Raw genomic sequence first — 13,063 nt, forward strand, 5'->3', positions numbered from 1 at the left:
ACCAAAAACAATATTAAATCCATGTAGGATAAATTGATAAAAGTAAACATCAATGATAGTGAAATAATGAGTCCATAAGTGCACAAAATAAATTAGCTGAACTTAAAAATCAAAACATGGTGATTAATTGAAAATGCACCAGTGCACTGTGAAGTAAAAGTCCATAAATTGTGAGCAAGCCGCCCTCAAAATCTATGAGCAGGAAGCTGTGTTGAATCCACCACCAAATCAGCAGGAATCAAACCCTTACCAGATCACCATGATCCCCCATGAAAGAGGATCAAGGAATGCATGTAATGAATCACAACTTGGTTCCAAAAGACAGCAGGCATGATCACAGATTCTGGGAAACCACCTCACAGACAATCAGACCATCACATGGATAGCGTGGTACATAGAACAAATAAACTCCATATAGTGTAAAACATAATGATTGTTTATTAAAAAAGAAATTAGCACACTTACAATATTGCAGTAAAAAAAGGGCCTGAAGTCTGATGCGCCGGCCGGGAGCACAAACAGACAACCCGTCCTTCTGGGTAAGTGAATGGAGCACAGGGTGACATCAGCGCGTCGCTCCTCCCTATGCATTTCATAACTTACGTCGTCCAGGGGCACGGGCGGCGCACTGCGTCACCTCTACTTGTACAGAAAAAAAGCGTACCAAGCCTCAATCCGAGCCACCACACACCCACGAACATATGCGGTAGAATGAATTATAGTCCACGGCCGAGCCAACATGACTCGGACCTAAGACAAACTTAATTTTTTTAAAATGTAATTAAAATGGGTATGGAACAATGCCGTATCGCATATACACACACACACACACACACACACACACACACACACACACACACCCCGGAAATACATGTGTGTGAAGGTGACAAACTCAGCGCTGCGGCCCAGCGACACCCAGTGGACAACATAAAAATTGTCCAACCCACACAAAAGGACCACAGCAACCTGGTCACTTGATAAAAATTAGTGAGTTGATAAAAATACATAAAATTCATAAAGAACATATTCCACTGAAATAACAGCAAGTTAAATACCTAAGTTCATCTGCTGTGGATAATAAGTCCATGAGGTGTGAGGGCTCAGAACAAAGGTCATTAATAGAATTCACAAACAATATGTAAGCTCATACAATACGCATAACAGATGGTACAGATTATAAATCTAATGACCAAAAAGGTATCCACCTATAGCGAAAGGACGGTTGGTCATAACCATAGTTGAACAGAATAAATTGAAAAATTAACAAAATGGCAGCATGGAAATCGTACATAAAAACAAATGTGGATATCGATAGGAAAAATGCAAACTAGGAGTTATTAATAAATGCATTAACATCGGTATACACATTTAAGCCAAAAAGGTACATAAGTTTTGAGACGTATACCCAAGACATTTCTTGTTTGGATATCTCCCTAACCAATGAGCTACCCCTCCAGTGGGTCTTGTACTTGTCTATCCCCATAAAAAATGTATTGGAGGGGTCTCTGTGGTGCTCCTCATCGTAATGTCTGGAGACTGAATGGTTCTTAAAGCCCTTTCTGATGTTGCTGAGGTGTTCGTTCAGTCTTACCTGGAGAGCCCTTTTGGTCCTCCCCACGTACTGCAACCCACAGGGGCATTGGATGAGGTAGACCACACCCTCAGATGAACAAGTGATGAAGGGTTCTACTTCAAAGGCCAGAGAGGTGCTAGTGGATACAAATTTGCAGATCTTCCTATCCTTACACCTATTAAGGGAGCAGACTTGACATTTCTTACACTGATAGTAACCAGTGAGATTTTGAAAGAAACATCTGTTCACTCTCGGAGGATCCTGGACACTGGGAGCAATTCTGTTCCCAAGTGAGGATGCCCCTTAAATACTATCTGTGGTTTATCCGGTAATATATTCCTCAAAACCTGATCATTACCTAGTAGGTGCCAGTGCTTCTGAATTAATTTCTTAATACTCCGGAATTGTACTGAAAACATCGCGATAAATGGCAGGGACATTTTATCCTCCATCACCTGGTGGGGTTTATCCGCCAAAAGTAACGATCTGTCTATATCCCTTACCGTCTTCACAGTTTGGGACAGTACTTGCAGGTCATAGCCCTTTTCTATAAATCTGGCAGACAAGACAGCTGCCAGATTGTCAAAAACCTCAACTTCAGTGCAGTTGCGCCTCAACCGCATGAACTGGCCATAAGGGACAGCTCTAAGCCAGGGTTTATAATGGCAACTGTCTGAAGAGATGTAAGAGTTTCTATCCGTCTACTTAAAATAAGTAGACGTGTTAAATCTCTCCTCTTTGACTGTGATTGTCAAATCCAGAAAGTTGATTTCCTCCAAACTAGCTTCAAAATTAAATTTGATGCCCCTATTGTTATCATTAAGGAGTGCCATAAAATCCAGCAAATCCGACTCCCTGCCATCCCATAGGAGGAGCACGTCACCGATATATCTAGCCCATAAGACCACCTCTGGTCTATTTTGAGCATCAATGACGTCCTCCTCCCACTTGGCCATAAATAAATTGGCCAAGCGAGGGGCATACTTGGCCCCCATATCCACACCCCTATCCTGACGATAGAACTGTTGGTCAAACAGAAAATAATTGTGGGTAGCGGCATACATTAACAACTCCATAATAAAATCAATCTGCAATGGAACCAATCCCGAATCCCTCTCCAGATACGGTTTAACCGCCTCCAAACCCAATTGGTGGGGGATAATGGTGTAGAGCGAGGTTACGTCCGCTGTAACTAGCCATAACCCACTCCTAGGAGTGATTCCTGATAGTAGATTAATGACCTGTTTGGAGTCCTTGATATAGGATGGGATTTTCCTAACCAAAGGCTGTAAATAATGATCGATATACTTGCCCACCCAGGACATGACCGAATCAATCCCACTCACTATGGGACGTCCCGGGGGGCAAGTTTGGCTCTTATGGATCTTCGGGAGGTAGTAAATAATTGGAGTGCGGGGGGCACATGGTACCAGAAACAGCCTCTCTTTAGTAAGAATACCACTATGGAAACCCGTATCGACAATGCTCTCCAGCTCTTTTTTATACTTAGAAATAGGATCCCTATTTAGAGGGGTATAGGTCTCACTATCCCCCACAATCCGGTACATTTTCTTGAGATAGTCACACTGGTCTAGGACCACAATTCCCCCCCCCCCCCCCCCTTATCAGCTGGTCGAATGACCAATGATTTGTTATTACACAAGGAATCAAGACCCACTTCCAAGTCCCTCTGCACTTTGATCTTTTTAACTTTAATGTGTTCTAGATCGCGTAGCACTACGTCTCTAAAGATCCGAATGGAAGGTGCCATTGTACCCGGGGGGGTTAAAGAGGGAAGCATTTGAAAGACCAGAATGCTCCTTTGCCTATACCACTGCGCCTTTGCTGCTATATATGTAGTCACTTCGGAGATAAATCCTATCACATGGTCAGATCATGCACCTCTCGCTTGGTTCTTGCTTAAAACAGGACGCTGACAAAACTGAAAGCCAAGCTCGTCTCTCAGCTACGAGCTGCTTAGACGAGCCTACTCCATTCCCCCACAGTGGAACGTCTAACGAGTTGTGGTCTCTTTCCGGAATCGTATTAAGTCCTTGGATTTCAATAAGATTTCTAAATCATTGTTGTGTTCTAGACAAAAGTTCTAGTAGTATGCTAATAAACCACACAGAATGCTAGTGAATAGAGTCAAGCCACGTCCATTTCTGTCTATACCTGATCACTTAATGCAGTCAAATGGTAGCCCCACTTATTGTCCTCATACCATGTCAAAGGTGTTTGGGGATTTCTATAAAGATCTTTAGAATTGTCTGAGCTCAGATCCAACCTCACATTTCACACAAGGTAAATTCGACGACTTTATGTCATCTCTACAACTGCCCGAGATATCCTGTGAACAACGTTCTAAACTTACATTTGCCTTTTACGGCCGAGGAAATTGCTGAAGTGATCAACCTTTTACCATCCCATAAGTCTCCGGGACCTGATGGGCTCCCCTATTCTTACTACAAAACCTTCCTCCCAACATTAGGCCCATACCTACTGGCCCTATTCTCATCATTGCTCAAAGGCACTCCCACATTCCCAATTTTTACATGCGAACATAACTTATAACAAAAACAGGCAAAGACCCCTCACTAACCGATAACTATCGTCCCATAGCATTGTTAAATTCAGACTATAAAAGATTTACCAAAATTCTAGCCAATAGACACTCGCTATTGCTGCCGTTTCTAATACATAAAGACCAGGTGGGCTTTGTTCCGACTAGACACGCAGGAGACAACACAAGACGTACAATAGATCTCCTAAGACAAAATGCCCTGCCATCGTTTTGAACTTGGATGCTCAAAAAGTGTTTGATCGCTTAAGCTGCCCATACATGTTCACAGTACTAGCCCAATATGGGTTTTCGGGCTCTTTCATTAATGCTTTAAAAGGCTCTACATTCACATTCCTTTGCCCAAGTCCAACTGTCCTCTCATCTGTCGCAGCCCTTCCTCCTAAGTAATGTACCAGACAGGGTTGCCCTTTGTCGCCTTTGCTTTTTATTTTACGTCTGGAGCCTTTGGCTGAGGCCATTAGGTCTCATCCAGACATCCGCTGGGTTTCGCTGCGACAGAGAGATTATAAGCTGTTACTCTTTGCCGACGATATCCTGCTAACGCTTATCAATCTCCACATTTCACTACCTTCTCTACACGATACCCTAGCATCTTTTAGTTATATATCAGGGTTTCAAATTAATTTGTCCAAAACAGAAGCCCTACCTATAAATGTCCCCCCAGATCAACTCGCTTCCCTCCAACATAATTTTAAAGACCACTGGTGTGCTCATAACCTTAAATATCTGGGCATTCACATCACACCCTCTTACTCTACTCTCTATCAGGCCAATTCCAAGACGTCTCCCCCCCCCCCCCCCGACGATCATGGAAATTACGTGACTATAAAATCAATGGACTGTCCTCCCTTTGTCGCTTCTTGGAAGAATTAATGTACTCAAGAGGTCGATACTTCCCAAAACGTCCTTATTTGAGACACTCCCAGTGGTAATCCCGATTTCACATCTAAAAGGCTCTCCAACCAAAGTGCCTATGCTTTGTATGGAATAATGCCTCCCATTGCATCACGAGTTCAGTGGTCCTTGCTCTAAAAACTAAGGCGGGTCTCGCCGCTCCAGACATCATTAAATATTATTATGCATCTCATTTGTGGGTACTGACATCTTGGACATCTAGGAAGGCCTCAAATAGATGGGCCAAAATCGAAATGGGGATTACCTCCTCAGTCCATCCATGCTATATGTTGCGGCCTTCCTCGAGCAAACATATGCCACAATTGAGATCCATGTGCCTAGGTCCAATGTTATTCACGTTATCCATATGGAAGAGATGCTCAGGATGGTTTTCCCTTTCCTCCCTCTGTTCTCCTTTTTTCCAATGTGCTCTTTAACCCAGATATTACTAATAGTTTATCCTACGAGTGGGTGCCACCTTGGACTCAGGCAGAGGTTTTCCAGCTTTGGACGCCTTGTGAACCCAGTGACACGTAGATTTCTCTCTTTTTTCAGATCTCCAAGCGAAACACCAGGTCCCCAAGACACTTTTTTATGCCTACTTGCAATTTAAACATTACTTCTCTATAAAATTTCCCTCACTGTTTCTGGAGAAACCCACTACCTTTGTGCTAATGGTCCTTATGAACCTCAATTCAATTTTGTCTATATATAAAATTCTACATGACACTCTCCAACTGAGTCCACCCACACATATAGTCAGGTTCATAATTATTGGGACATCGACATAATTCTAATCTTTTTGGCTCTATACACCACCACAACGGATTTGAAGTGAAACAAACAAGATGTGCTTTAACTGCAGACTTTCAGCTTTAATTTGAGGGTATTTACATCCAAATCATGTGAACGGTGTAGGAAATACAACAGTTTGTATACGTGCCTCCCACTTTTTAAGGGACCAAAAGTAATGGGACAGATTAACAATCATCCGAACCTTCACTTTTTAATACTTGGTTGCAAATCCTTTGCAGTCAATTACAGCCTGAAGTCTGGAACGCATAGACATCACCAGATGCTGGGTTTCATCCCTGGCGATGCTCTGCCAGGCCTCTACTGCAACTGTCTTCAGTTCCTGCTTGTTCTTGGGGCATTTTCCCTTCAGTTTTGTCTTCAGCAAGTGAAACACATGCTCAATCGGATTCAGGTCAGGTGATTGACTTGGCCGTTGCATAACATTCCACTTCTTTCCCTTAAAAAAAGTCTTTGGTTGCTTTCGCAGTATGCTTCGGCTCATTGTCCATCTGCACTGTGAAGTGCCGTCCAATGAGTTCTGAAGCATTTTGCTGAATATGAGCAGATAATATTGCCCGAAACACTTCAGAATTCATCCTGCAGCTTTTGTCAGCAGTCACATCAATAAATACAAGCAAACCAGTTCCATTGGCAGCCATACATGCCCACACCATGAGACTACCACCACCATGCTTCACTGATGAGGTGGTATGCTTTGGATCATGAGCAGTTCCTTTCCTTCTCCATACTCTTCTCATCTCTCTCGTACAAGTTGATCTTGGTCTCATCTGTCCATAAGATGTTGTTCCAGAACTGTGAAGGCTTTTTTAGATGTTGTTTGGCAAACTCTAATCTGGCCTTCCTGTTTGAGGCTCACCAATGGTTTACATCTTGTGGTGAACCCTCTATTCACTCTGGTGAAGTCTTCTCTTGATTGTTGACTTTGACACACATACACCTACCTCCTGGAGAGTGTTCTTGATCTGGCCAACTGTTGTGAAGGGGTTTTCTTCACCAGGGAAATAATTCTTCGTTCATCCACCACAGTTGTTTTCCATGGTCTACCGGGTCTTTTGGTGTTGCTGAGCTCAGCGGTGCGTTCTTTCTTTTTAAGGATGTTCCAACAGTTGATTTGGCCACACCTAATGTTTTTGCCATCTCTCTGATGGGTTAGTTTTGTTTTTTCAGCCTAATGATGGCTTGCTTCGCTGATAGTGACAGCTCTTTTGATCTCATATTGAGAGTTGACAGCAACAGATTCCAAATGCAAATAGCACACTTGAAATGAACTCTGGACCTTTTATCTGCTCCTTGTAAATGGGATAATGAGGGAATAACACACACCTGGCCATGGAACAGTTGAGCAGCCAATTGTCCCATTACTTTTGGTCCCTTAAAAAGTGGGAGGCACATTTACAAACTGTTGTAATTCCTACACCATTCACCTGATTTGGATGTAAATACCCTCAAAGCTGAAAGTCTGCAGTTAAAGCACATCTTGTTCGTTTCATTTCAAGCCCATTGTGGTGGTGTATAGAGCCAAAAAGATTAGAATTGTGTCGATGTCCCAATATTCATGGACCTGACTGTACCTCTCAACCCTATACATACTACTACCTATTGGGTCTTCCTCTACCAGGTATCCCTAAAGCCTCAGGGAGACTTGTGTCCTTTAATTTTACTGGCTGCAAAGAGGGTCTTACCTAGATGCTGGTTGTCTACATCTCCCCCTACCTTCCCACAATTTTTAGCTACACAGTGACAGACATACGAAGGATGGAACATTTGACTGCATTGATTGACGGTTCATTACCCAGGATCTGGAAAACATGGGATGAATCTGAATTCTCTTTGGAACCGATCCATTCGGTGCCTTAATTAAGAGTCCAAATGAAAATATTTGCCAGCACACTATGGAACGGCGTAGATAGCGTCCAAACGTGTAGTTTATTGCATGATCACAACACAAAGAGAGTGCAACGTTTCGGAGTCACGCAGGACCCCTTCGTCAGGCATGTGATAAATGTGAAAAAACAGTGAAAATTATATAAAGAAACATCAACCAATCAGGAGAAGAGAAAAGGAAAAAACAAAACAAAAGACTCCTCCCACCCCCAGACTGGTGTGACGTCATAAACCCCGCCAAAAGGCACTAACAAATGTTTAAAAAATTTTTTTCATGAATGGAGGAAGAGTAAATGACAAAGGAGGGTACAGAAAAAAAGTAATGTGAAACTGTCATCATGGTACCTCCTCAAGCACCGGTGCCGATCCGTTAAGGGATTGTGCACTGCAGCCTGATGTTCCTGGACAGCTGTTCTATCCCCACAATGGTTTTCAGCATCGTCGTTGCACTCTCTTTGTGTTGTGATCATGCAATAAACTACACGTTTGGACGCTATCTACGCCGTTCCATGGTGGGCTGGCAAATATTTTCATTTTGACTTGAACCAATATCCAGCTGGTTGTTGCTGCAGCACCCACATTTCGTGAAATCATCCAGAAAAGTGTGCGATAAGTATATGAAGTATTAATTAAGAGTCCAGTACACCTCTCACACTATGGTTCAGTAACGATTGTGACCATCTCCCCTTACCCCTTTGGAACCATTTTTCCTTTCTCCAATGTTTTCCCTTTTTGAAGGTTTTACTTTTTTTTTTTTTTTTTGTTTGTTTTAATTCGGTTGTTCAGTATGGTATGATGTAGTACATATGTGTAACCTAAACAAAAATAGAAAGTTGATTTGTTAGACTACACCATGCATTTGAGAGTTCACATTCCTGTGTGCATGTGACACTCCCTCTATGTTGAAATGTCCTACTTATCTCTCACGTTATTGTCGGTTTTATAAAAATGTTTTAAACAATTAAAAAAAAAAAAAGAAAAAAAAAAAAAAAAAAAAAAACAAAAAAAAAAAAAAAAAAAAAAGGGGAGCAGGCTATTGACAGTAAGTTTAGGGAGGAAAAAGCAGGATGCTGCTTGCTGTCCTCCAAACTGGAAATAAAGTTGGCTATAACCAACTTTCTGCAGCTTTTAGACCCCTTTCACACTGGGGCGTTTTTCAGGCGCTTTAGCGTTAAAAGAAGCGCCTGAAAGAAGCCTCATCTGCAATCCTAATTTGAAAGCCCAAGCCCTTTCACACTGCCAGCGCCTTAAAAACGCTGGTAAAGCGCTGCTTCGGACCCCTTTCACACTGGGGCGTTTTTCAGGCGCTTTAGCGTTAAAAGAAGCGCCTGAAAGAAGCCTCATCTGCAATCCTAATTTGAAAGCCCAAGCCCTTTCACACTGCCAGCGCCTTAAAAACGCTGGTAAAGCGCTGCTTCGGACCCCTTTCACACTGGGGCGTTTTTCAGGCGCTTTAGCGTTAAAAGAAGCGCCTGAAAGAAGCCTCATCTGCAATCCTAATTTGAAAGCCCAAGCCCTTTCACACTGCCAGCGCCTTAAAAACGCTGGTAAAGCGCTGCTTCGGACCCCTTTCACACTGGGGCGTTTTTCAGGCGTTTTTCGGGCGCTGGCAGTGTGAAAAGGCTCGGGCCACTGGAGCACCCAGCCTGGTGGCAAAAGCACGAAAGCGCTGCAAAGAAGCTACTTGCAGACTTTTTTTTGACGCCCTGCCAGCGCAGCGCCCCAGTGTGAAAGCACTCGGGCTTTCACATTGGGATTGCAGATGAGGCTTCTTTCAGGCACTTTACAGGCGCTTTTTTTAAACGCTAAAGTGCCTGAAAAACGCCCCAGTGTGAAAGGGGTCTCAGTGTGAAAGCACTCGGGCTTTCACATTGGGATTGCAAATGAGGCTTCTTTCAGGCGCTTTACAGGCGCTTTTTTTAACGCTAAAGCGCCTGAAAAAACGACCCAGTGTGAAAGGGGTCTTAATGTACACTTTTAGGAGCTCATAGTGTGCAGTGAAATTAGAGTAAGCAATTTCAGTACAGGAGGAGAGGAGTCAATATAACTGTGCAATACTGAAAGTAAGGCTCGGGATCAGTTTAACGCTTGAGTTGTGAATCTGAAAACTTTATTATCTGTTTTTCAAAGAGTCATTTAGGACAAAGTGACAGAGTCTCTTGATAGCTCAACCTATGACTCACTTATCACCTTTGTTGAGGCATGTAATCTTCATCCAGGATGCAGTGTTGAGGCTTGAGTGGCTAATCACTAGGCCCAAAAACTGTTATGCAAGGGAAAAGGGATAATGCCGTTACCTTTTGGGAACTCCCAACGCCATTCTACATGGAGCTTATAGAGTTTGACCCCCTGCATAATGGAGTAGCAAGGGTGCATAGGAAAGACGAGTATACAGTAAGTGGGTCATGGGGGAACTTTGCTGAATAGTGCCAGCAAAAGTGAAAAGAGTCGTGAAATGTGAAGAAACATGTATACCAAGTCTAGGATAAAAGGAAAAAGCAATTTTTCTAACCCGTTCCTCCAAGTCCAGAGGCTTCCCATGTGCTGCTAAACCAGCCTGCTTTTCCCCTATGCTCCAGGTCCTCTGGTGTCAACAAGCACAATGCCCATAGCCTTGCATTAGGTAAGAGGACTCTGAGAAGCAAGTTTACAAGCTGGAGCTAAGGGAAGTAGAGGAGAGCACCAACTGCTGGGGGAATGGGATCAGGTAAGTGAAACGGTTGTTCCTAGGCTCCTAGACCTAAACAAGCATTTAACTCTTGCAGCATGGGGGCAACCCAACTGCAAGGGAGCATTTTTTCCTTTCCCAGGAGCTAGGCTTAAATATTACATTATTCTTATTTAAAATATATATATATATATATATATATATATATATATATATAATATATATATATATATATATATATTATATATATATATATATATATATATATAATGCAAGAGAAACGTAAAATCCCAATGTTTGCACTTGAAATGGATAATATATGTATCATCGCATAGTGGTCATGCGGATACAGAATAGTTATGTGTGCCACGTCTAATATGAATAGATTGGGAAAACAAGAAAGTGTGGGCAGGCACCAAGACTTTATAGGCACAATAAGGATACTATATTATTAAAAGTATTGTTTTTATTTCAAAAATATTATATTAAAAAACGGGAAAGAACAAAAAGATAAAAACTAGGTATGACATACAATATGAACAGAATATGCACTCCATACACAATAGGTCAGTTAGTGTAGAAAGAGCAAAAAGATTGTAAGAACAACAAAAGACCAACACATCTTATTGATCTATATAGTTACAATACAAATTGTAGGGTTCAAACACTATGTGATGGTGGCAGTCAAATTCTGTGTAAGCTCATAAGCTCGACATGTTACGCGCCTTGTGCGCTTCTTCAGGAGCATAGAGTGGAAAAAACTGTAATAAATGATACAATATTATCAGAATTTCCAGAACATTTTTTTGTATGTACATTAACGTATACACCAAGAAGGAAGGAATTAGTAAATAAAATAAATAAATGGAGGCTGTCTAGAGAAAGCACCAAGGGAGCATCAACCCTGCAGTAATCAGGCGGAGAAAAGGCAATGTGGGGACAGGTGTAACATAGTACAAATCTATAATAAAGAGTAAGAAAAGTAGAGAAGTGCTATATGAACTAATTAATAGGTAAAGTCAGGGAAGGGGAAGGAGGGGCAAGGGAGGAGTGAGATGGGCAGAAGGGAGGGGGGAGGGGAGGGAGGGAAAAGGAGGAAGGAAAGGGGGGGGGGGGGGAACTGCAACACACCTAGAGGAATTCAAAGTCCAAGCTCGAGCACTCCGCCATAGACTTTTAACAAGAGGCTACAAGAAAACCATACTACGCAGTGCATATAATAAGGCCATCCGACAGTCAAGGATTTCCTTACTCTTTAAACAGAAAAATGCTTTGACCAATACTTCAGTGAGATTTATTACTAAATTTTCCCAACAACACCATAAGCTTAGGGACATATTGAATAAACATTGGCCGATCCTTCAGGAGGACCCTATTCTAAACAAATATATCAGTCCCAATCCCCAAATTACATTTAAACGAACAAGGTCCATAGGCGACCAATTGACCTCAAGTCACTATATTGCCACACCCAAATTCAGACATTCTAAACTAGGAATGGCCCAATGCGGCAAATGTTCCTTTTGCCTTGGATCAAAGTAGGAAACTCCTTTACACTACCAAATGGAGAAAAATTTATACCCAAATTCTATGCAGATTGTGATACAAAAGGTGTGGTATACTTAATGTTATGCCAATGTGGCGCATTCTATGTAGGGAAGACCATTAGACATCTACGCTGCAGAATTAGGGACCACGTTTATTATTCTGGGGAAGGAAAAATGGTGACGGCAGTCAGTAGGCACTTGGACCTCTATCACAAATTCAATACCTCTCTTGTCTCATTTATCGCACTAACAGTCATTCCACCGGACCCTAGGGGTGGCGAGTGGGACAAAAAAGTTTGTCAACAAGAAACACTATGGATCGAACACTTGAGGGCCACCATCCCTCCAGGGATCAACGAGGCCCAATCATATAAACCATTTCTTTAAATCTAAGTGGACTCAATGTGAGTGGGATAAGTACATCAAATTATCCCCATCTACTAATTGAAATCTATCTTAGTGTCCCACCGACTAACCTAGGCCGACCCAGAATCCCCTATATACCTCTGTATACACATCTGATTAACAGATACCAAATTGTATACGTTTTACAAACCAATTGCAAATATAATGCACTTTCATAGGTTTCACAATATGTCATTGCCCTTCCCCCCTTTTTCCTTCCCATCCTATCGCTGTTATGACCTTTTGCAACCGTTATTTTGATACTCATATTTATATGAATATATACTGTTCTTATAATTTGTAATTTCATGTGTTCATTGTATTTACAGATGTATCATGGAGACTGTCTGTACCACCTGGGGTAAATCTTCCATCTGCAGTGCTATGGTGGGGCCACTAGGGGCAATGTGCGGCCGCCCAGCGCCACCTCTACTATGACTGTGGATGGTGGCGCGTTCGGTATCCCATGGCTACCAAGTCGGTGCGGCCGTGTCTGCGCCGTTCCTCTCTCTCCCCCCCTTTCCATTGTGGACGGACATCCGTTGGCCGACATGGATGGGCAGATGCGGGGTGTCGGACCTCCCTGCATCCAGATCCATTGGATGCAGGGGCTTGGACCGCCCCCCTGTCTGCCCCTCTTTTGCGCCATTGGATGACTTGCCCACAGGGGGATGAGCGGTCTGTGCTCCAGA

Source organism: Aquarana catesbeiana, linkage group LG01 (genome assembly GCF_042186555.1).
Source record: "Aquarana catesbeiana isolate 2022-GZ linkage group LG01, ASM4218655v1, whole genome shotgun sequence".
Taxonomy (NCBI): Eukaryota; Metazoa; Chordata; class Amphibia; order Anura; family Ranidae; genus Aquarana; species Aquarana catesbeiana.